The 24,213-nt window shown below is 37.7% G+C and overlaps 2 long non-coding RNA genes and 1 pseudogene across 2 annotated transcripts; all 3 read left to right on the forward strand.

Moving 5' to 3' along the window:
- The first annotated feature begins 11,792 nt into the window (after positions 1–11,792).
- On the forward strand, positions 11,793–12,644 carry LOC120286762. The gene is made up of 3 exons (XR_005545474.1): positions 11,793–12,259; positions 12,397–12,486; positions 12,626–12,644. It is a non-coding gene; the product is annotated as an uncharacterized LOC120286762 (long non-coding RNA).
- A 624-nt stretch (positions 12,645–13,268) lies between these two features.
- On the forward strand, positions 13,269–13,466 carry LOC120286761. Its single transcript, XR_005545473.1, has 2 exons — positions 13,269–13,304; positions 13,401–13,466. It is a non-coding gene; the product is annotated as an uncharacterized LOC120286761 (long non-coding RNA).
- A 9,026-nt stretch (positions 13,467–22,492) lies between these two features.
- On the forward strand, positions 22,493–23,596 carry LOC120287030 (annotated as a pseudogene).
- Positions 23,597–24,213: the final 617 nt, after the last annotated feature.

A 24,213-nucleotide genomic window follows, 5' to 3' on the forward strand; every position in this document is an offset into this window, starting at 1 on the left:
TGATGCATAAAACACTGCTATACACACTATCTTGTCACTGTGTCAAACGAGGAGACTCTTTATAAATCCAAGTACTCCAAATTCCATAAGTTTGGAGTCATCAGATTGGATATACTTGCTCTGTCTCCTCTCGTAGCTGTAAAGCTGTATCACAATCAATATTGCGATAGACTGTCAAAATATTCTGCAATAGCGAAGCTTCTGAGTTGTAGGCCAAGTAAAACTGAAGATCAATCAACCCTGACCACCACATCTCAAAGGTGGAGAAATTGCTCAAGCTGTGTATGGAGATAAACACATTGATTGCATATACTTTTAATGGAAATCAAAGGTGTCTTCTCGTCCTTTCAATGGGTTGTCTTCCTATGATCCAACATAGGAGGAGAAAAATGTAGCCAAACGATATGTGATTGGGTGTCACCAAGTAAACTGTTAGGAGGATTGTCAAAAAATCAATGCAAGTGCCACACAAGCAATACACAGATAGAAACTTCTGCCCAGTTGCACCAAGAAACAATGCGATCCTTCTCTCCCGAAATTGAAAGGAAATTACATTTTAGAAATGCAAATTATAAATACATTGTATAATTTAGAAAAACAAGAACAAAATCTTCCTCTAGAAACCTCTACAAATGAATCTGGCATTCGAATGAAGCATAACTAGTCAAAAGTCCGCCACCATATCTAAATAGATAAAGTCCAGTCATTACTCGCATGCTATTAAACCAGTGAATAATCAATTTTCATGCACAAACTCCAGGGGGAAATTTAAAGGGTGTGTTCCTGAAACGAAAGGGAGGAGTCTTGAGCATATTCAAGCAGCCATCAACAGAGAATGAAAATGTCAGCACTCCAAGTCATTTACTCGAAAGAAAGCAGCAAGTGACGACTCAAACTCGACAAAAGGGACGGCTCGTTCAAATCGAGCACGCTGGTGGACTAGGGAAAACGAGACCCAGCTTATCGTTTCGGTTCCGTCTTAAATAAAACCAAGCAACGGAGTTCCCAGAGAGAAGTATTTGACCACGAATATCCCTACCTGGCTCAGTGACGACGGCCAGAAGGTAAGCCTGAAGCAAAACGAGCTATGGTCAACCACCTCGACGTTGCACCGAGCCAGGATCATCGAGATAAAAGTGGATCAAACCCAAAGAAAACTCACCACGTGCTCGAGGGTGTTGGCTGGAGATCGCCGGTTTATGTTGGGGATGGCCGCGTAACGCTTGTCCGAGAACGAAGTTCGGCTCCCGGGTCTCGCTTTCTCTCGCCCATCCCTCCGCTCACTCTCGGTTCTCTCTCCGCTTCACCCTTTGCTCACTCTCTCGGATCTTACTCTCTCTGTTGCTCTCGCTGTCTCCGGCCTCCCCCGAAGAACTCAAGAACACAGTCGCCTCTCTCTCCTGCTCTCCCTCGCTATCCACCTTCTCGGTCTCCCCTCTCGAGCTCCCTCTCTTCTCTGGCTCGCTCCTTCTCTCTCTCTCGAGCTCACCTTCTCACTCTCACTAGCTCTCTCTCTCTCTCTCTCTCTCTCTCTCTCGGTTGCTCTACCTCGGCCGAACAAACCCAAAAAGACCGGAGAGACCCCCCTTCCCTTTGCCGCCTTTCTCTCCCATTTATCTCGTTTCTGTCCCTTTCTTCAAGGACGAGACCAGCTGGCTTCGTACCGCACGACATTCCTGGGCGAACGTCGGGCGCAGCCTCGCGTCCTTGCGTCCTTCGGCCAGCGACCCGCTCTCTGTTTTGTCATGGAGCTAACGTCCAAGCGAGGGAAGGAGGAGGAAGGAGGAAGTGAGGTCAAAGCAACAGTTCGTTGCTCAGAGAATATTCCATGTTGCCATAAAACAAATTGAATTGATTTATATACGCTGTGCTGAACCGCAAAAGTCTAGAGGGGGCAAGTAGTTGTTTTATGTACTCTATGTTGATATCTAGGGGAAAAAAATTAATTATAGGTGATTCACCCCTGCCCTTTTAAAATCTATATTACATAAAAAGTAATACTATCTTTGGTTTTGAGCCCAAACTCTTTTTTCTGTCCAAGAAAAAAAGAAAATTGTAATAATATGTTGTATTTACTAGCAAAGATGTTGATTAATAAGATAAGGACAAAAACCTCTTAAATTAAATAGAATGTGTTGTTTCATCCATACAGGCAAAATCGAAATCTCTAGATTTTCTTTCTCAAAATATATGCAAATCTTTTCTTTGTTTCTTTTGTTGGGCATAAAAAGTGTCTGTTCGTAGGTGATTTTTCTTTTTCTAGTTTCATATTAAAATAGTAATTGCCAGGACAATTTTTTTTTTTTTCATATCAAGGCTACATAGGAATTTATAAGTAACGAAAATATATTTGTATTTTTATTTGAAAGGTACAGGTCAAATAATGAACTCAAGTTGCATTTGTCATGTCTTAATAAGTCAATTCTTTAATATTATATTCTTTTGGATCTTCTCTAATTATACATCTTTATACGTATGGCAATCTGTCTTGTTTAGTAAAATATAAGAGCAGGATGAAAGAAGAGTACCGAATGTTCGTTTCCTTAGGCATCGTACTCTTGAAAATAGGGAATTACATGTCTTGGTGGATAAGATTGTCAACACAATCAGGATGTCTACCTAAAGAGAGGAAAACCAGGCCTTGTTTAGTTCTCTGGACTTGGTCGAAATCTGATTCTTATGCATCCGTGGATGTATCCTTATGGATGAAGCCATGTTCATCGAACAGGTTGGCGAAAACTTATAGTAATGCATAATTGTATAATTATAATCCACAGTCATCAAGAAAAGAAAATTTTCTTGTCCAAATAGAGATTTTTCATTTCATATCGTATAGCAAAAGAAATATCGAGAATTTAGACTAAGGTTATTTTACAATATGGTTCATATATAAATTTCTTTCCCAGCTCACCTCACCTAAGCTCTCAGTTTTTTGTCAATTTCATTTTGGTAATAATCTGTCACTTTTCACTTTTTATTATTTTTGTTTTGTTAGTGCGAGGCCGGCAGAATGATTTTTCAAGTTCCTCTTGCTGATAGGATCATATTTTTCTACACAAATTGGAAGATTGGAGGGGAAATAAGAAAGAAAGAAAGAACGGAGTCCAGATCTCTGAGATTAGATACAATCATGCAAAATGAAAGTGGCATATGCTCTTTTACAATTAATATATTATTTCTGCAATTAGGATATATCCTCAGGCAATCTAGACCTTCTCTATCAATCAAATTCATTCCATTCCAACAAGTGGATTGATCTTGAAGAGGGACCTACAAATGACTTATTTCAGTCCATGCCTTTGGGGTTATATATATATGAGGTGAGGCAAGTTGTATCGCGTCCACCTATTTTCCCTTTAAATTAGGGAAGGCTGCTTTGTCTTTGAACTGGGTGTTTTAATCACGCTTGCCCCGCTACCCTTCTTCAAGGTGATGATAAGAGTTCCTAAAACTTCTTATATTAAAAGGGTTGTGCTAAATAATCTTGCTGATTTTTATTGGATGCTTAAACGGAGCCACTAGCTTAAAACAATCACTCGTTGTACGTAGCTTTGTTTAGTAGGGGTTAAGCAAAATGACTGGCAACCTCTAAAACCTGAATCAGCCTGATTAATCTCTACTTAATTAGATGCTTACAATTACATAACATTAGCTAAAATATTTTTTTTCCGTGTGCTTTTTATTATATTTTATGGGATTTGGTGTCGTGAATGGAAGAATGATATTAAGATATTGAGATAAGGACATCACAAGTATCATAACTGCCGTGCAGTGCTCGCCTAAGTGTCATAACATTGTTTTTCGATTACTTGAGTGTCATGACTTAAAAAAAAAAAATCTTTACTTGAGTGCCATAACCTTTAGTTGATCATTTGAGTGTTGTAACTTTTAAAGAATGTTCACATTGGATTTCCTTGTTAATGAAAAATCACAGCACTTAAGTGATTGATTATGACATTTAAGTGATTGAATAAAAAGTTATGGTATTTAAGTGGTCCTTGTACAAAAGTTATGACATTTATAGTGTCTTTTTTTTTCTAATACATTTGAAATACAGATCTACTATGTGCTTATAAGATTAGCATATTTGTTTTGTCTAAGTTTTTTGAGAAAAATATAACGAAATACACCTTATTTCTCATCCCATGACCACCTACCTCTTATTTTGAAAATAACAAATATCTACACGAATTCTACCATTCAAAAATCACTTTTTCAGTCTGCTTAAACCGTAAGGAAGATGCTAAAATGAGTTTACATGGAGGAGCAAATTAATGTTCTCAATGGGGGTTTTTCTTGGAAGTTTGTGAATGATATATATCAAAACGAAAATATGTGAGTGGCTATTACATCAAGAGTAAGATATATTTTTTATATTTTCCCTTTCTCGAGCAGGCCACAGCTATATATTCTTGCCGCATTTTTGTTGGCCTATTCCGAATCGAGAAGTGAAAGAAGACGGAGATGCAGCAAATGTGGACCAATAAAGTAGTTGGAGAATAGTGGTTGGATATTTTTGGCTAATGTGCTCTGCAACTTTATGGTCCATTGCGTTGTGCCTGTGAATTCTTTCCCGTCGGCTGGCTTCATGGTGGCTGAATTCTTTAGATTCATGGGCCTCGGCAATACATGACGTCCTTAGTAGAAAGTAATTCTGTCCACCTCTTGCCTCTATAAATTGCCATTTTCCGCAAAATTGGCCACTATGGAAAGATTAAAAACATCCCTTTTTTAAATTCCTGTTATCTAGTCTTACCATTTGAGCAGACATCAAAAGTGTCACTGATCACAAAGGAGGCTATATGCGTGCTTTTTGTTCGCATATGTAGTGGTTCTTTTGAAAAATAGAAAAGGAAGATAATGTGTCCCCAGAAGAAGGTCCGGTCGAAATTATCTTGTGCTCATCGTCCAATTGGAAAAAAAAGAAAAAAAAAGATGGGTTTTGGTCAAGAAAATTCCCAAAAGAAAAGTAATGTTCTAGCAGAACAGTTCTTTTTCTTGATAGTTTCTTATTGCACCAAACAGATAAGAAACTATTAATTAAGATCTTATCTTTCTTACACGATAAACGTGGGTTAAAGTTGAAGATAACAATGCCTCCATGGAAAAATGGACAGAACTTAATTACTTTCCAGGTTAGAAAAACACTCTTGTTTTCCTAGCCGGTGGTTGGCTGAAATAGATAGAACTTTGTCCGTGGTTTTTACTTTGTCTTTATCCAGAGCCGTGTCATTGAGAAAGTCCAGTTCCATGTTTTTACTTACTCCTTGCCCATAAAGAGCGATGCAGCCCTTTACATCTGTGATCCTGCTGTATTCGGAGACTCTGTTCCATTAGTGATTCCAATACCATTAACGGGGGCGAGTCAGAAAAGCAAAGAGTTGCTTGCCAGTTTGCAAGACCGAGGTCTGCGAGGAATTCCTAGAAACGGCGAGTATAAACCGATCGGAGATGGGGTTTCCGTACGTAGTCAGATAGAGAACGAAGGAGCATTTTTGTAAGGCGAGCATGTTGGACGCAAATTGCGCAACCCCAAGATCTCCATAACCAGAACAAGAACATGCATAATTGAGTAGAAAGATTAACGCACCTGTTTTGAGATCCATCAAATATAAAGCGGAAGCAGAAAAATGATTACCCACATATATCAAGGGGATCCACGCATTAAGTCCTTCTCCTCTATTGCCCTCCGTATCACTGGCTTAATGAGGCAACCCCCTCACGTTTAGCGTTAGGTAAACGCCCCTTGGGTGATGATACATGTGAGAATTAGGGTTAGAGGAGAGACTTGAGCACTATTTATAGAGTTTCCAGCCAGTCCCCCTCATTACAGGCCAAGCTCAACTCGGCCCACACTAGCCAGCCCATATTAGACTAATTAAGAAACATTCTATCTCACCTTAGACCAAACCCCGTAAAACGGTAAACGTTAAACGGTAAATTACAATATCAATTAATATAGTCCACATCAGGAAAACTCTTACATTCTCCCACTTAGACTATATTAATTGAAATCGTACCTTATGTGCGCACATTTGGTCTAGAGATAATTCTTAATAGTCAATCATATCCCATAAAGTCTTAAACACCGAATCATAGCGGTAACTGCATGTATACACACAGAGCCTTCCATGGTCACGAATGTTCTCAACTTCATTGATATGGATTCAATATGGTAGTGTGGCAAATGGATAACATCTCTCATAGAGAGATCCATTTGTCAGTCACCATTCTCTTAACTTTAGGTGTCACAAAAACTTGTGCTACTAGAGAATGCTTTATGGTTCCAATGAACCCACATATGTCTTGTCATTATGGTTAACCTTTCTTTATGTATCACAAGACATATGCATAAGGCTAATAACCGGATGCCCGGATGCCCCTAGCCTTTACTCAAGGTTTATACAGTCCCTTGAGACTTTATCAATATGTATTCAACATAATAACACCACATTCAAAAATATTTTATTGAATGCAAAAGTTGATACATATCAAACCGTTACAAAGTGTAATGAACACAGATGAAACCTTTATCAGAGTAAAGCCAAAATAGCTCCCACTAAACAACAGCGTCTTATGATGCTCCTACGCCCATGCTAACAATATGTCACTCAAATACACACGGGCGTAGGCCTTTAGTTAGTGGATCTGCAATCACATCATCTGTGAAATATATATTATATTAAAACGTCACCTTTCTGTACCATTTTCTTTTGGTCAAAAATTTTGATCACCATATATTTAGACCCCTTAAGACCTCTGTAGTAAATAAATAATACTACAAATTTGTCATCTCAATACAACTGTATGGATCTATCCATAAAGTTAAAACGATCAACTCCTTTTATGAGGTTCTGGAGCCTAAAAGCCCAAGTAACAGCCTAAAAGAATGTTACTAACACTGCTTACATAGTAGAAGATGACATAAAACTTTATTTACTGCACTTACTGCTAACATAAATATGTATTCTGTTATTGATTGCATGTCATCAGAACAGCCAGCAAAGTTTACATCTAAATACACTACTAACTGCAAGAATTGAACATGTCTATAAATTAACATATAATCTCTTGTCTTATTTAAGTATCTTTAAATTTTCTTGGCAGCAACCCAGTGATCGTGTCTTAGATTTGATCAATATCTGCCTATAAGTCCCGTCACAAAGACAACATTTAGTCTAGTGCAAATTCGAGCATACATTATACTTTTAAGTGCACTAACACAAGATACACCATTTAATTAGATTTAGGTACACCATTTAATTAGATTTTCTCAATATCTAAATAAGGACAATGTGATAAATTTGGTCCATCACCCTTAACAACAGGAGCAATTTCTGGCTTGCAATGATGTATATTAAATATTTCCAATATACAATCAGCAAATGTCCTCCGAGAAAATCTAATATAATATGGCAAAAACAATCCTTACAGATCTCAGTACAAAGGATATATGATGTCTCAAGGTCACAACTTGTAAGCAAAACATCATGTACATAAAGTATGAGAAAAAATAAATTTCCTCCCACTGACCTTGCAGTATATTGAATTACTTTGTTCCTAATTGAACAAAATAACAACACTATGAAACTTTAATAATATTGTCTAGAAACTTGCTTAAGACCATGAATTAGAACTTTTCAGTCTACATACAAGTTTACTTGAATCTGCTGCAAAATCATCAAGTTGCACTATATAGATATTTGGCGTAACTCCATATCAAAATAAATTATTAATGCTATATTCACTCTGAAATAATCTTTAAAATACTAGAAAGAAATATTTATTTATTCACTATAAACAATCCAACCCTCTTTCAGAGTGAAAACTTTAGTGACCAATTTGGCTTTAAACTTCACAATCTTTCTTTGAAATTCTTTTAGTTTTTGTACGCCAATTTGCAACTAATGAACTTATGATCTTTAGGCAAGTCAGTTAGTTTCCAAATATTATCATGTTTCATAGATTGTATACCGCATTTCATGGTATCTAATCACATACTTAATTGAGAATAAGAAACGACATTTATAAATATGTCACTACATCAACCCATATAGTGGATATTGTAATTATGCTCTCACAAATAGATTATATAGTCTGATGATATAACTGATCGTCTTTCCTTAACAAATCTCCTTAATAAAGCTGTAACCACTTCATTCTGCACTTGAGAGGTTTAAGAAATTTCATTATAAACTATATCAAGAATAGTACCTTGAACTTCAACAAGTTTAGTCTATGGTACAGGAGATTCCACAATTGTTTGTACTACAATTGTTTATATAGGTAAAGACAGAGACACAGTAACATCCATCATACTATTATCTTTAATAGTCTGAGAGCAGCTATCCTCTATAATTACGTCAATCTTTATAAACTTTTGAGTATGTGATTCCATAATTCTTGCACCTTCTTTAGGGTCATAAAATCAATACCCCTTTAACAATCTAGATAAGATACAAAATAATTCCGAGTGGATCTAAATTGCAACATACTTAAAATTGGATTAGATAATCTCACTTTTGCATATGATTCAAATAATTTATGTCCAATTTATAACTTAAAAGAAGTTTATGAAACAACTTTGATAAGAGACACATTTTGTATGTGAAAAAATTGCTTTCATAATATCAGCCCACAAAAAACCAAATAAATTAGTCTTACTAATCATACTCATCATCATGTTCAATATGGTGCATTTATGCCTTTCGGCCAAATTTTTTTGTCAGGATTTTCGAGTATAGTAATTAAATTACCACCCCAGAATCTACCAAGTATTTGACAAATGATCCTTTAAGCTATTTCGCATTGTCATACTTGCCAAAATACTCACGGCCACTATTAACCCTGACAACCTTTTAAGACTAATTGTAATTACTTATTCTTTATCTCAATCAATTTCTTTAAATAGAAAACTTTCGAAAACAACATTTTAACCATATACGAGATGTATGTCATTAGGATTTAAACACAATTTTTGTAAATGTGTCCTAATTTCAATATCAGACAAGACATAATTTCAAGCAACTAAGGCTTCCATCATCTTATAGCAGTGCAGTCCGCAGGCAACCCTCTTTTCAAGTGTTCCAAAATAGAACGCTTCATGGACAGTAAACAAATTCAATTGCTCTTTTCTCAAGCAACAATTCATATGTCCACAACTTAAAATTTGAAGCAGTAAAAACCTCAATAATAGTGAAGTTATTAATTATAGAAAATGTGACTGAAAACCAAGCAATGTATATAATTAGCATCATGTGAGTACCGTGTAACTTGATGTACAAGTACACATCCAAAGAGTTACACGCATAATCATATAATCACCTTTGGGCAGAATACATGACATGCAGTTGTACACTCCCCACATAATAGCGGTTATGAGAATATATTCCAATTCTTCGTGAATTCATTACCTTTGGGCATATGAATCACTAGAATCAGTCACTTCTCCACCACACTATCATGTATCCCTCCATGAACTAATACACAATCACTTCCTTTGGGAGTATGACCACGCATTAGATCATGAGACATCTTAATCATCATACGAGATCGCAGTTTCTCAAACCCAATCAAGCGTGCCACTTTGGCGGTCACTACTCAATTGAATCATTGAAATGAATCATTGGAATTCTCTCATACTAGGGATATAAACTTTACTTCTCACATACACCATATACATGTGATTTTGACTTTAGTGATAGGGGCATTATATCACCAAAATCACACATCATGCTAATTATATTGCTTTATTCATTAATAAAATCTTTATTTATACATATATATATATATATATATATATATATAATGAACTGAAAGACAGATTCCAATGAGATCAATGATCACAGCAACACGAGAAACTTCTCATAACATAGAAGCAATCATCTTTTGTGCACCCCGATTACTGATTATTATAACAACATCAAAAGAATGCCGATCCAAAGGATCCGTCACAAGTTAATATCAATAGCAATACAGGGTACTCCAGATTGACAAGCTTGTTGCTCATGAGTTTCATATGGCAAAACATGACTATAAGGCCAACAATTGATTTATTAGCCAATTTTAAATAACAAATTATCATTGTAATCAACCAGTGGCCTATTAATTGAGTCAAATCAGAGAACCAAATATCTAAAAATTCAACAGTAGATACTATTTGCTCTGCATAAATATTGTCATACTCCCTTACCATAAAAAATATTTAACTCGATAGACATTAATAAGTAACCAGGTGAGTTTATGTACAATATGCAGTAACTTAATTGACATGCATTACCCAAATTCAGCAGATGTGTTAATCAGTACAATCAGTTTGATCATGAGTCCTTAAGTCGTCCATCATTCAAAGATTATCAGTGTGTAAAGGTGTATACTTGAGTAACAAAAATTTCATAATCTTTACTGTTTCTTATCAGCTCAATACATAGCTCAAATACAATCTCATACGAATTGTATCTCATTAAGCCAGCTTCAGTTCACAATAAAGTTTGATTTTTATTTATGAATCACACCTTTATAATGATTGTGTGATAACATACTAGTAACCCATCACCTGTATTTCCAAAATCACAGAAAATACAATAAAAATACGCAAAAATACACTAAAAATACAAGTATTTAGGATTCTGTATGTATTTTCACATCCATAAAATTATCAAACATGTAAAATAAATATACCACAAGATATGAAATCCCCATACGAGTCCAACGCTGCCAACCACACGCCGATCGGACGCTCCACACGCCTACACGCACCGCCCAAGTGCGCGGCGCGTGGAGCTCACGCGCGACGCGTGTTCGACGCCCAGGCGGCACGTGGCCGCGCGTGGGGGCGCGTGCGGCCTCCTCCAGCGACGCGCCGCCAACCGTCTTGCTCGTCTCGTCAAGCCCATTCCAAATTTGTGATTTAATTTTATTTTTTATTGAATAAAAAATCTCAAAAATCACAAATTATGGCAAAAACTTTATGCGTTCAAGTTCTAGGGTTACGGTTGCTCTGATACCACATGTTGGACGCAAATTGCGCAACCCCAAGATCTCCATAACCAGAACAAGAACATGCATAATTGAGTAGAAAGATTAACGCACCTGTTTTGAGATCCATCGAACATAAAGCGGAAGCAGAAAAAAGATTACCCACATATATCAAGGGGATCCACACATCAAGTTCTTCTCCTCTATTGCCCTCCGTATCACTGGCTCAATGAGGCGACCTCCTCACGTTTAGCGTTAGGTAAACGCCCCTTAGGTGATGATACATGTGAGAATTAGGGTTAGAGGAGAGACTTGAGCACTATTTATAGAGTTTCCAGCCAGTCCTCCTCATTACGGGCCAGGCTCAACTCGGCCCACACTAGCCAGCCCATATTAGACTAATTAAGAAACTTTTTATCTCACCTTAGACCAAACCCCGTAAAATGGTAAACGTTAAACGGTAAATTATATTATCAATTAATATAGTCCACATCAGGAAAACTCTTACAGAGCAAGCATGGCGATTAACGAGGACATTGAAAATCAAGAAACCGGGGACAGAGAAGGAGTAAGAGAGCGGCTCCTCGTGCCGCAAGAGAAGGACCGAGTTGGCAAAGATAAAGGAACCGATGAGGGTCGTCTGTGGATGGTCTATTTCACCACATTCGTTGCGGTTCCTATGAATTTGGGACCTGCGTAAGTAGGAAATGCAATTTTTTTTTGAAAAGTCGAGGTCCAATAGTAATGGTTAAAATGAAAAGGATGTGATTAATTGAACCTAATGAGAAATTGTTTCATTGGATTTTCAGGCAGGTTATTCATCACCAACTCAGGATGCTATAGTGGAGGAACTTAGTCTCTCTACGGCTGAGGTATGTCGAATTTACCTGCGAGTGTTGAGAAGCACATGTCGCGTTGTCTTTGTTTGTTGCTTCGATTCAATATCGGACTTGTCACTGAAGGCGCCCATATACAAGAAAATCAAAGTAAAGATCTGCTCATATTCCGGGTCCATAATATGGACGAGTTATATGATCAAAAACTTTGTAAACGAGACTCTCTCAAAAATAAGGATGTGGGCTTTGAGGTAGAGATACTTCTTTCTCTAGACATCTTATTTTTTCTGCATTGTAACGAGTGAAATGTATACCAAGTTTTCACATCGAGTTCCATTGTTGGACACCTCAGGACAAGAAAACCAAAAAATGGGGAGATTTAGATTGGGTATTGTCAGCTGAAAATTGCGACTGCATATCATTCAGGTTTCTGATCGAAGTGATAGGTTTGTTCAGAATAGCTTTCCACTGAGATTCTCAGACATCCGGTGACTTATAGCATCGTTAGCTAGATGGTTAACTGAAGTTCTTGCTCTCACTGAACTCAAGCTGATTTGCAGTTACACTTTGTGTCTTTCAACAGTATTCAGTCTTTGGATCCATACTGACATTCGGTGCAATGATTGGTGCAATTACCGGAGGACCAATCGCTGATTTTGTTGGCCGTAAATGGGTAAGCAGCAAACGAGTGCGTCTTTCACAATGTAAAACAGAACAGTGTTGTTCAAGACTCTTTGAGAGTTTTAGCTTTGGGATTTAGTCATATCATGGACGGAGGACGTGACAGCATAAACATTTGCCTCAAAATGCAGACAATGAGAATAGCGAGCGATCTTTGTGTAGCAGGATGGCTTGCTATTTACTTTGCTGCGGTGTGTCCATATCCTATTTACAAGCGTTATCATAGGTGGAGATCGATTAGTTGCATAAGAATTTCAAGTCTCATCAACGCTCTTTTCTGTTTAATTTTGAGTGAATTAGGGAGCACTTGCTCTGGATATCGGAAGATTGGCCACGGGATATGGAATGGGAGTCTTTTCCTATGTGGTAATTCCTCACTTCGTACCACACAAATTTGATGTAGCAAGTTGTTCTACGACAACATGCTGGACTCGATTCACAGTGACAACATGAGGCTCTCTCTTCGGTTTAGATTGGTTAATCTTTTTTCTAATTTATGTCCAGTTACCAATACTTATAGCTGAAATTACACCCAAAAATCTCCGTGGAGCTTTGATTGCTGTCAATCAGGCAAAGATTTTGTATGAACATTCTTGGTTAAAATTGCAAGCATGGAGCTATTGGCAAAAGGCCTTAGCTTGTAGCAAATTTTGCCCTCTTGCAAGTGCAAGATGGTGTATATATGTACATAATACAGAACCTACTGGGCCTAACATGTTCTCTTCTCTCCACAGCTTATGATCGTTGCTGGAGTGTCCGTTTCCTTCATAATCTGGACAGTATTAGCTTGGAGGGTTTTGGCATTAATTGGTAAAACAGAAAAAGTAGGATAATTCAAGTTTAGTGCCAATGTTGTATAGAAAAGTCCAAGTCTGAAACCACCTTGAACATCGGCGGCTTATGCAGGTCTAATCCCCTGTGCAGTCCTACTGTTCGGCCTGTTTTTCATTCCAGAGTCTCCTAGATGGCTGGTAACAAATCAAGATGAACACCAGACTCTTCTTATCTGAATTGTTGGAAGAGAGGGATTTGTATTGTTGGAATGAATTTTAGGATTCTCCCAAATGCAGGCAAAAACGGGCCATGAAAAGGGTTGTTTTCGTAACTGGTGTTATTAGTACAAGAGTTTCACAATTCTTTTGCCAATCATGTAATGTGTGCTGGTGTTCAGATTTTCCCCATTAATATCAAAGGAGTAGCTGGAGGTTTCGCAACACTAGTGAACTGGTTCGGCGCTTGGGCAGTTTCCTACACTTTCAACTACTTAATGAGCTGGAGCTCCTACGGTACGACTCTGCTGAAAACACTCTGGCAGGAGCTCGATAAACATTTTGTCACATTGGAACATGAGTTGTTGTGCGAATTCGACCAAACTACAGACTCGAGACTTAGCTTTTCCTGAACATTTCAATCCTATTTGGAGCTGGAGGTGTCTGTCACTCCATTCTTCACGCTGTTGAATGCATACTCAGACCATTTATTTCAATCAACGCGTTTACAGCAACTTCTACCTAGATTCGAATATCACGAAACTTGAGCCGACGTTTCATTTAAAAAAGAAAAAAGTTAAGCGGGTCTTTCTGCAGAATGATTAATACACAGGTAGTACATACTAAAGCATTCTTCCCATGAGAAAAATGTCAGAATATGCTTCCGCAAAACTTGTCAAAAGCAAATAACTCTGCTCGCTTGCTTCACAGGTACCTTCCTTCTTTATGCGGTGATTAACGCCACAGGGATGGTGTTCATGATCACGGTGGTCCCTGAAACGAAAGGGAGGAGTCTTGAGCAGATTCAAGCAGCTATCAACAGAGAATGAAAATGGCAGCACTCTTCCTTGTAGTCCCATTTGAGCTTACATGACACTTGCAATACCACACATTCGGAGATGGAAAATGATTATGAAGCAGGTAACAGTATCTTTTGTTTGATAAAACGATTCAATTGCTAGTGAAAAAGCACGTATTGCTTTATTTTTATGAATGCAAATATTGCACCTCTAGTCTTCGTGCGTGTCAGGCAATGACGAAGCAAGTGACTTTCATATTGAGGCTCGCGTCCATCTATTGCTGGTTGAGAAATTATTGTATGGCCTTTATTCTTTTCTTGTAACGTGCAACGATAGTCTTCAGTGCCGTTATTAATCTTTTCAGTTACAAATTTCAGTTTTGTCAAAAATGAAAGATCCTACACTACGAAGCAGATTATTATTTTTCTATAGTATTTTATGGCACTGAATGAATTGATAGTTGATACATCAATTTGCATAATTTATGTCCAAATCTTTTGGTGTACGTGCAAGAGATAATATAGGATACTTTCACCGAGAGATTTTCTACTTAAAAATTTGACTAATCATTGCTGAATATTTAATGATGATATAGAAAGCAACTAATGTATCATTGCCTGTGGAACTGCTCGCAGAACAAACCAATTTCCAGAAAGGGTAATATGCAAAAAAAAGAAAACTAAAAACGTAATCAGTAATAATATTACTACAAAAAATTGAACATGTGCAGTTAAAACGTTATTGGATGCGTCAGTTAAAATAAACTTTGCTGTATTATATGGAAAATCCATTTCGGTCTCTTCAATTATACTTAGGTGTACGCATTAGCTTGAAAAATATATGGTAAGTGCTAATTACAACTATTTGAAGGCGTGTCTGTTTCACTGAGAAGAATTTCTATGCGAAACTCTTTGATGTTATGTTCACAATAGTAAATTGACCGATAGTCTCATTTGAGCTTACATGACACCTTCAATATCACACATTCAAATATGGAAGATGATGATGAAGCACGCAACAACATTTCTTTCATTTGACAAAATGACAATATTATTGAAATTGATCAGTTCAATCATTAAGTGGTTCTGTTATCGGAAAGAGATGATAGTATTGTTCATAGATCTAGCACAATTGTGGGAGAGTGATTGAAATATTAAAGTTGACTCAAAATAAATAAATATCGCTTTATATTTCTGAAGTCAAATTTTGCATCTATAGTCTTTGCGTGACGACGAAGTTAGCGAGATTCTAGTCAAGGCTTGTCGGTCCCTCAATAGCAATTATTGTATTGCTTTCTAGGTGCGTCGGTCCCTCGATAGCAATTATTGCATTGCTTTCTTTCTTTCATAACTTGTTCCACCATCCAAGAAGTACTTACTCCATATTTTCCTTTTACTTTTGCCAAAAGCGACATTATACAAGTTAATATTCCCATCAATAAGCTATTTTTGTTACCAATTTTTGTTTTTTGTTAAAAATGAAAAAGCTCATACAATAAAATACGATATGTATTTCCTTTTTGTCTTCACAATTTAATAAGCGACATTCATGAAATATTAGCCTTGAAAAGAAAATAGAATGCCAATGCCTCACTCAAAAGGATTTTTGATTCATTTTAGAATACAAAACATTCAAATCGATTTTTATTTATGGTACTAAGAAAAGTCAATTTGGAAACTGCATAGAAGTTTCGTTTCTAATCAATGTGAAAGCCATGCATAAATAATTCCAACACCGTGTATTGTCACCTAGATTGCAAGGGTTGCAATTTCCACGCGATACACACTTTTTCTTCACTAGACTTGCCTTTATTGGTTGACTTGGACATTTGTATGACTGATGACCCGACGCTTTTCATTCATATTTACCAATTAGCAAAAACTTTCATTGCATCAGATCAAATGATAGAGAGACGATGAAGTCTCTGAGCTCCATGAGCATGTTCCGTGTTTTGCTTTTCATATTGCATGTTCTACTGCTACTGGGGACAAGTTGCGGTGCGAAGAATAATCACTTGTGCGCCGCTTCATCTGGTGGTGATGTTCATGACATACGCTGTCCTTTTTGATTGAAAGGTGACTCGAAAAGCTGTGGCCGCTCTAAGTATGAGCTAGCTTGTGAAAATAATCGCACCATTCTATATTTGTATACTGGTCGATATCATGTGAAGTCGATTGAAATATTAGGCGCATTCACAGTGGTTGACGATGGATTGCAAAAAAGTAATTGCTCATCCCTCCCTCGTTTCTCATTGGCGAGCTCCAACTTGAGTGATCGGTATCCATACTATCAAAATGCTTCATCCTCTGCGGTGGTCTTCATGAAGTGCTCACAGCCCGTTGCTTCTCCTTTGTATATCAATACTGAACCATGTATTGAGGGAGCATACCCTTCCGATACGCCCCCTAATATTTCCCAAATGAAGGTGTACTCATACATTATGGGATAAGTACACTATCAGTGCCAAAACTTATGTACGGCACTCACTTTGGTGTCACAAGTTTCCGTCAGATCACTTAAGTGCCAAATTAGAGAAAAAACGATCACTTTGATGCCACCGGCGAGAGATTCCAACTAGATTAATTATGTGGCTTTTATATATATATATATATATATATATATATATATATATATATATATATATTTTTAAAAGTTGCAGTGCCTTTAAAACGATCATTTTCCATCCTCCTCAAGAAACGACGTCATTTTGTCATTATACGTGAATATCCTCACAGAAATGATGCTGTATAGCTCATATGGGGATTGAAATTAGGTTTCCACCGCTCGCTTACCGTCGTTCGCCTCGCCATCGCTCAACCACTGTCGCTCAGCCTACCATTATAGTTGCTCGACCAGGTGAGCGAGGAAAGACTAAGATTGTGGCTCAAGCAAGAAGTAGCATGAAGAATAGAAGGTGAGGGCAGAGGAGGAGGAGGAAGAAGAGGGGTCGAAGGTGCCGCTGGTGCGCTGCTGTTGTTGCTGGTGCGTTGTTGGTGCCGCTGCTGGTGCTGCTGCTAGTGTCGTGCTGATGCCGCCGCTGGTGCTGCTCCTAGTGTTGTGCTGGTGCCATTGCTGGTGTTGGTCTTCGAGGAAGAAGAAGACGACATGCTCTCTCTCTCTCTCTCTCTCTCTCTCTCTCTCTCTCTCTCAATTTGGGATTTAGGGTTTCTAAGTTGGGGAAAAGACGCCAAACGGCATCGTTTTGTTGTTTGGATGCTGACTCGACTCTCCAATGAGCCACGTCGGCTTAAAAATTAATAAAAAATGCCACATCGGATTTCCGGCCAATTTCATCGGCGTTTGCATTAAAATGATCGTTTATCAAATTTGTTGGCACTTAAGTGATCTAAAATAAACTTTTGGCACCAAAGTGAGTGCCGTACACAAGTTTTGGCATTGATAGTGTACTTACCCTCATACGCTATTTATGGGTTAAGTTTACAAGTAAAGGACATCAAGGATTCTTGCAACATAACCATGATGACTTTCTTATCGGATGATGACCTGATGCGGGAAATGGATAGGTATAATCGTGTGAGCCCACCACCGTGAGAATATTGGCCTTGAAAATAAAATTGAATGCCAATGCCTCACTTGAAAGGATTTTGATTCAATTTAGGGTACATAACATTCCAATCGATTCTTTTTTTACTGAAGTAAAATTGATTCTTAAAGAGTCAATTTGCCAAGAAAATTAAATCTGAAAACTGCAGAGAAGTTTCTTTTCGAATCAACGTGAAAGCCATACCATAAATAATTTCAACACTGTGTTTTTGTCGCCTTGACTGCAAGGGCTGCAAGTTCCACATGAGACCCACTTTTTCTTCACTAGACTTTGTGTTGATGGTTGACTTGGAAATTTGCATCTATAGTCTTTGCATGGCGACGAAGTTAGTGAGGTTCTAATCAAGACGCGTCAGTCCACCACTAGAAATTGTCGTATTACTTTCACTCTTTCATAATGTGTTACACCATCTAAGAAGCACTTATTTCTTATTTTCCTTTTACTTTTTGCCAAAGGCAACATTATACAAGTTAATATTCTTGCTCATAGTCTATTTTTGTTATCAATTTCTGTTTTTTGTCAAAAATAAAAAGCTTAGATGATGAAATATGAGATCTTTTTCCTTTTCGTCTTCACAATTCAACAAAGGGACACTTATGGAATATTAGTCTTGAAAAGAAAATAGAATGGCATTGCCTCACTCGAAAGGATTTTGATTCAATCTAGAAACTGTGGAGAAGTTTTTTTTTAATCAATGTGAAAGCTATGCATAAATAATTCCACCACCATGTTTTGACACCTTGACCACAAGGACTGCAATTTCCTCGCGATATCCACTTTTTCTTCACTAGACTTTGCTTTATTGGTTGACTTAGACATTTGTATGACCGAGGACTCCAAGCTCTTTCCATTAATATTACTGGGCCTCCATCACATTACCAATTAGCAAAAACTTTCATTGCATCATATCAAACTATACAGAGACGATTAAGTCTCTGAGCTCCATAAGCATGTTCAGTGTTTTGCTTTTCATATTGTATGTTCTACTGCTACTGGGGACGACTTGCGATGCGTAGAAAAATTACTTGTGTGCCGCTTCATCTTGTGGCGAGGTTCGTGACATATCACTTTTGATTGAAAGGCAACCCAAAAGGATGTGGCCGCTATGAACATAAGCTAGCTTGTGAAAATAATTGCATTGTTCTATATCTATATGCCGGCCAATATTATGTGAAATCAATTTAGTACCATTCCAATCCCAGCAAATGTTTATTCGACGGCGAAATCGCGGTGGTTGACGATGGACTGCAAAAAAGTAATTGTTCATCCCTCCCTCATTACTCATTGGCGCTCTCCAACTTTAGTGATAATGATCCATACGGTTCGTTAGCTGTGCCGGTGGTCTTCATGAAGTGCTCACAGCCCCTTGCTTCTACTTCGTAAGTCAATACTGAACCATGTATTGAGGGAGCATATCGGATTTTTTCCCAAATGATGGTGTACTCATACGCTGTACATGGGATTGATCTCCAAATAGGGGACATCAAGGATACTTACACCATGACCATAAAGGCTTTAATACCGCATTATATCCCAGGGTGGAAAAAGGATCGGTATAGTCGTGCGAGCTCACCGTATAAGGACCTCCACAACATGACGGTCGAGGGATTCACTATCTCCTATTATAAACTCTCGCCACCAACAAGTTTCGAGTTTTGCTACTTAGGTTTCGGATACCAAAGGGAGAGGTGCAGACACCATGATTCCCGAAAGCTGACTTTCCCAGTTCTTTCTTTGTTTCTTTCTTCATCCTCATCCTTTTTCTTAAATGTTAGCTCTACTAAGGCATTGTATAAAAATTTACTTACTGAGTGATGAGGCACGTTTCAATTGGATATTGTAATAGGTCAGTTAGATTTATTGCGAGAAAAATATGAGATTATTTTATAGGCAAGTGATTGACTGATCCACAAGAATAATATTTCAATTGACAGTGAATAAGTACGTATTAGTTTGTTTTTGTGCAAGTGAATATTACACCTATAGTCTTTGCGCATGTCAAGAATGACGAAGGAAGTGAATTTCTAATCGAGACCCACATTGATTGATCGTTGGTTGAGAAATGATCGTATTGCCTTTTTTGTTGAGATCAGTATGTTCATTCATTAAGTGATTCAATAATGGAAAAGAGACGACGGTCATATTCATAATTATAGCACAATTACAAGAGAGTGATTTTAAAATTTAAGCATAGTGAATAAGTAAACATCGCATTATTTTTGTGAATTCAAATGTTGCGTCTATAGTCCTTGCGTGTGTCGATCCACGACAACACAAGTGAGTTTCTAATAAGGTGTGTCGGTCCCATCACTAGTTGAGAATTTACTATATTGCTATCTTTCACATCATCCATAAGCCAGAAGCGCCCGTTCCTTCTTCTTTTTTTTCTATTTTTGCGGAAAGCGACATTATAAAAGTTAAAATCTATGTACCCGTTATTTAACATTATCCTCTTTCTTGTTACTAATTTTTTTTCTCAAAAATGAAAAACCTTATACGATGAAATACATCATCCTTTTTCTTTTCGTCTTCAAAATTTAACGAAATGACACTTACGAAATATTGGCCTTGAAAATAAAATAGAACGCTAGATGCCATATTCGAAAGGATTTTGATTGAGTTTAGGGTACAAAACATTGAAACTGATTCTTTTTTACGATACTAAAATAAAGAGAGAATTAATTTGCCAAGAAAAATCAAATTTGGAAAATACAGAGAGGTTTCCTCCGTAATGAATGTGGAAGCTATCCATCACTAATTCCGAGACTGTGTTTTAGCTGGGCCATACTTTTTAAGACTTTCTTCGCTAGACTTTGTTTTAGGGTTGACTTGGACATTTCGATGACCGACGACTCCCAATCCTTTATTAAGCCTCTCTCGCATTACCAAATGAACTAAAACCTCCATCGCACCAGACCAAACGATAAAGAGATGATTATTTCTTGCAGCTCCATATTTACACTCCGTGTTTTACTTCTCGTATCGCACGTTCTGCTACCGTCAGGGATGAGTTATGGTGCGAAGAACAATCATTTGTGCGTCCCTCCAAAACATTGCGGCAGCTCTCGGTTTGAGCTAACTTGTGAAAATAACCGCACTATTCTATATCTATATGCCGGCCGATATTATGTGAAGTCAATCCATTACGGTTTCTATTATGACCAATATTACTTCGATGGTAATATCACGGTGGTTGACGATGGACTACAAAAGGGTAATTGCTCGTCCCTACCTCATTACCCATTGACGTACTCCAACTTCAGTGGTGGTGATGTATACCCTGATGGATCCGCTACAATGGTGGCCTTCATGAAGTGTTCCCAACCCATTGCTTCTACTTCATATGTCGATACCAAACCATGTATTGAGGGAGCATACTCTGCCGACACGCCTCCTTATTTTTCCCAAATGAAGGTGTATTCATACGCTGTACAGAACTTAAAAGCAGGGGGATATCAAGGACTCCTGCACCGTAACCATGACGGCATACGCATCGGATCAAATCTCAAGGGAAGGGGATCAGAATGGGAGCTTAACATACAAGGACCTCCACAACAAGATGGCCGAGGGATTCAATCTCTCCTGTTGGCTAGACCCCTTGCCCATATCAGGAAGAAGTTTTCAGTGTCGCTACTTAACTTTCGGATATCGAATGGAGGGTTGCGGTGATTTTCTGTTCCTCAAGGGAGTTCCCCTTAAAGGTGTTCTTTCTTTCTTTCTTCTTCTTCTTCCTTTTCTTAAATCCTAGCTTTACTAAGAGATCTTACCAAAATTTAGTTACCAAGTGATGTGGCAAGTTTTTGTTGGGGATTTTTAATACAATCCACAAATTAAGACACTATTTTCTCTAAAAACACAAAAATAAAAATAAAAATAAAAATTGTCACATCACTTAATTTGAAAACTCTAATAAGATTTCTTAGTAGATTAGGCATGCATTGCTCTTTTTAATTTTACAATTTATGAACTTTTTTTTTCTGGATTTGACACTATTACTTTATATTTGTTTGGGGGAAAATGGTTGATTTAATAGTTGCTCGTGTCCATTGCATGGCTGTTACTCCTATGTAGATGAATAAATTGCACGCGTCCTGAATGATTTTTGTAAATTAGAATTGTGCCGCAGTGAGATGTGAACTTAGTAATTGTTTGGTACGTCTTGAGGGAACAAAAGCGAGATCGTGTTTTTTATTTTTTATTTTTAGAGAAAATATTATGCTACCGTAACAAGGATTTCCCATGTGAATAGAATAAACTGCGATATGAGCACCTAGTTAGGATAGTAAATTATTTTTATGTTTAAATGCTAAAATGATAGATTTAATTCTTCATTGATTGATCGTCGATTCTAATTAGTCATTTTCGGTCACCTTAGATTATGCTACGTGGGCCAGGCATTATTATGCGCCATATGTGGGTCGGAGCCTCGCCTTCGTCTTGGGTATGACTTCCTAGCCCTTTTCTCCTCACAACTATGAAGATCTCAAACAGCACTCTGATTAAAAAAAAAATCTGATTAAAAAAAAAAAAAATTTATGTTAAAATTTTTTTTTTATTGCACCGTGCTAATCTATGGACAATTTCTATCCAGCCAACTACGTACTCGGAGCTCTATGTGTGGTGATACTTTTAATCTATAAATGGATGAGAAGGCACCAAGCGATTGACGCAAACATCGAAGAATTCCTACAAGCTCACAATAACTTTTTACCCATAAGGTACTCTTCCTCGGATATTAAGAAGATTACAAAAAATTTCTAATACAAGTTAGGTGAGGGGGGATATGGTTCTGTCTACAGAGGAATCCTTAGAAGTGGCAATGAAGTTGCGGTTAAGATTTTGAACAAACCAGAATCTAACAGCCAAGATTTTATTAGCGAAGTGGCCACAATTGGAAGGATCCACCACGTCAATGTGGTGCAACTTGTTGGTTTTTGCTTCGATTACTCCAAACAAGCTCTAGTCTATGATTTCATGCCGAATGGCTCCCTGGATAAACACATTTCGAATAAGGATGGTGATGATCCTCTTGATTATAAGAAAATGTATGAGATCTCTCTTGGCATAGCTAGAGGGATAGAATATCTACATCAAGGATGTGATATGCAAATTCTGCACTTTGATATCAAGCCCCACAACATTCTCCTAGACCAAAGTTTCACTCTGAAAATTTTTGACTTTGGACTTGCAAGACTTTATCCCACCGGTCACAGCATAGTATCATTGACTGCAGCAAGAGGAACCTTGGGTTATATGGCGCCTGAGCTATTCTATAAAGACATTGGTGGCATTTCTTATAAAGCCGATGTTTATAGTTTTGGGATGATGTTGATGGAAATGGCCGGTAGAAGGAGAAATCTAAATGCACGTGCAGAGCGTTCAAGTCAAATTTACTTTCCTTTGTGGGTTTATGATCAACTTGGCAAAGAAAAGGAGGTTGAAATGGTAGATTTCATAGAAGAGGAAAGAGAAACAACGAGGAAGATGATAATCGTTGCATCATGGTGTATACAATTGAGTCCTAATGATCGGCCGTCGATGAGGAAAGTCCTAGATATGCTTGAGGGAGATATGGCTAAACTACAGCTGCCTCCAAAACCGCTTTTGTATCCAAGAGAGGCGCCGATTGATGATGTCGATACTGATATAGAACTTGAAACGGTCTCAGCTTGGTCAAGTGCTTCGATAATTTCGGGTGGTTACCAATTTTACCATGACAATGAGTTTACGAAATCATGTATTGTGTGATTGTTCCCCTATCGTAGAAATGAGGTGCAAAATTTAAATAGTACTATCAACATGTATCATCATTCACAATGTAATCCGTGAAGCTTTTACATGTTTTTCATATAGCACTAGTGTTTCCGATAGACTCATTATGTTCATATTTTATAAATGATAATGAATGTTGTATGTCATTCATTTAATTTTTGTTTCATGTGAATCTCTCTCGTTTCCATCAAAACCTCTCACCCCCACCCTTTGCCCCCCACGATCACCCACCTCTACAACTGCTACATGCTCAAGCAATCTCCGACTTTGACCTCATGTCACGGGATGGGTTAGGGCCTAACCGATGAATGACTAGCACATGTCAAAGACGAAAGACAGAGTAGGCCGACAATTTTGCCTTTACGATGAACGGAAATTGAGCAGGTAGTGTCGTTTTAGAGCATGTGATGTATTACAAAAGCTCAATCCCTAAATGCAGTGAGAATTTATGCGTTCACTCGATGATAAGACATGAGATGGTGCCTTACATGCTTCCAAACAAGTATCATATTCCTCCAGACATTGATGTTGATAAGGAACCCGCGATATCCACTTCACTTAGGGGTGCATGATAACCGAAAATTCTATTCCAG

The sequence above is a fragment of the Eucalyptus grandis genome, chromosome 8, assembly GCF_016545825.1.
Source record: "Eucalyptus grandis isolate ANBG69807.140 chromosome 8, ASM1654582v1, whole genome shotgun sequence".
NCBI classification, from domain to species: Eukaryota; Viridiplantae; Streptophyta; class Magnoliopsida; order Myrtales; family Myrtaceae; genus Eucalyptus; species Eucalyptus grandis.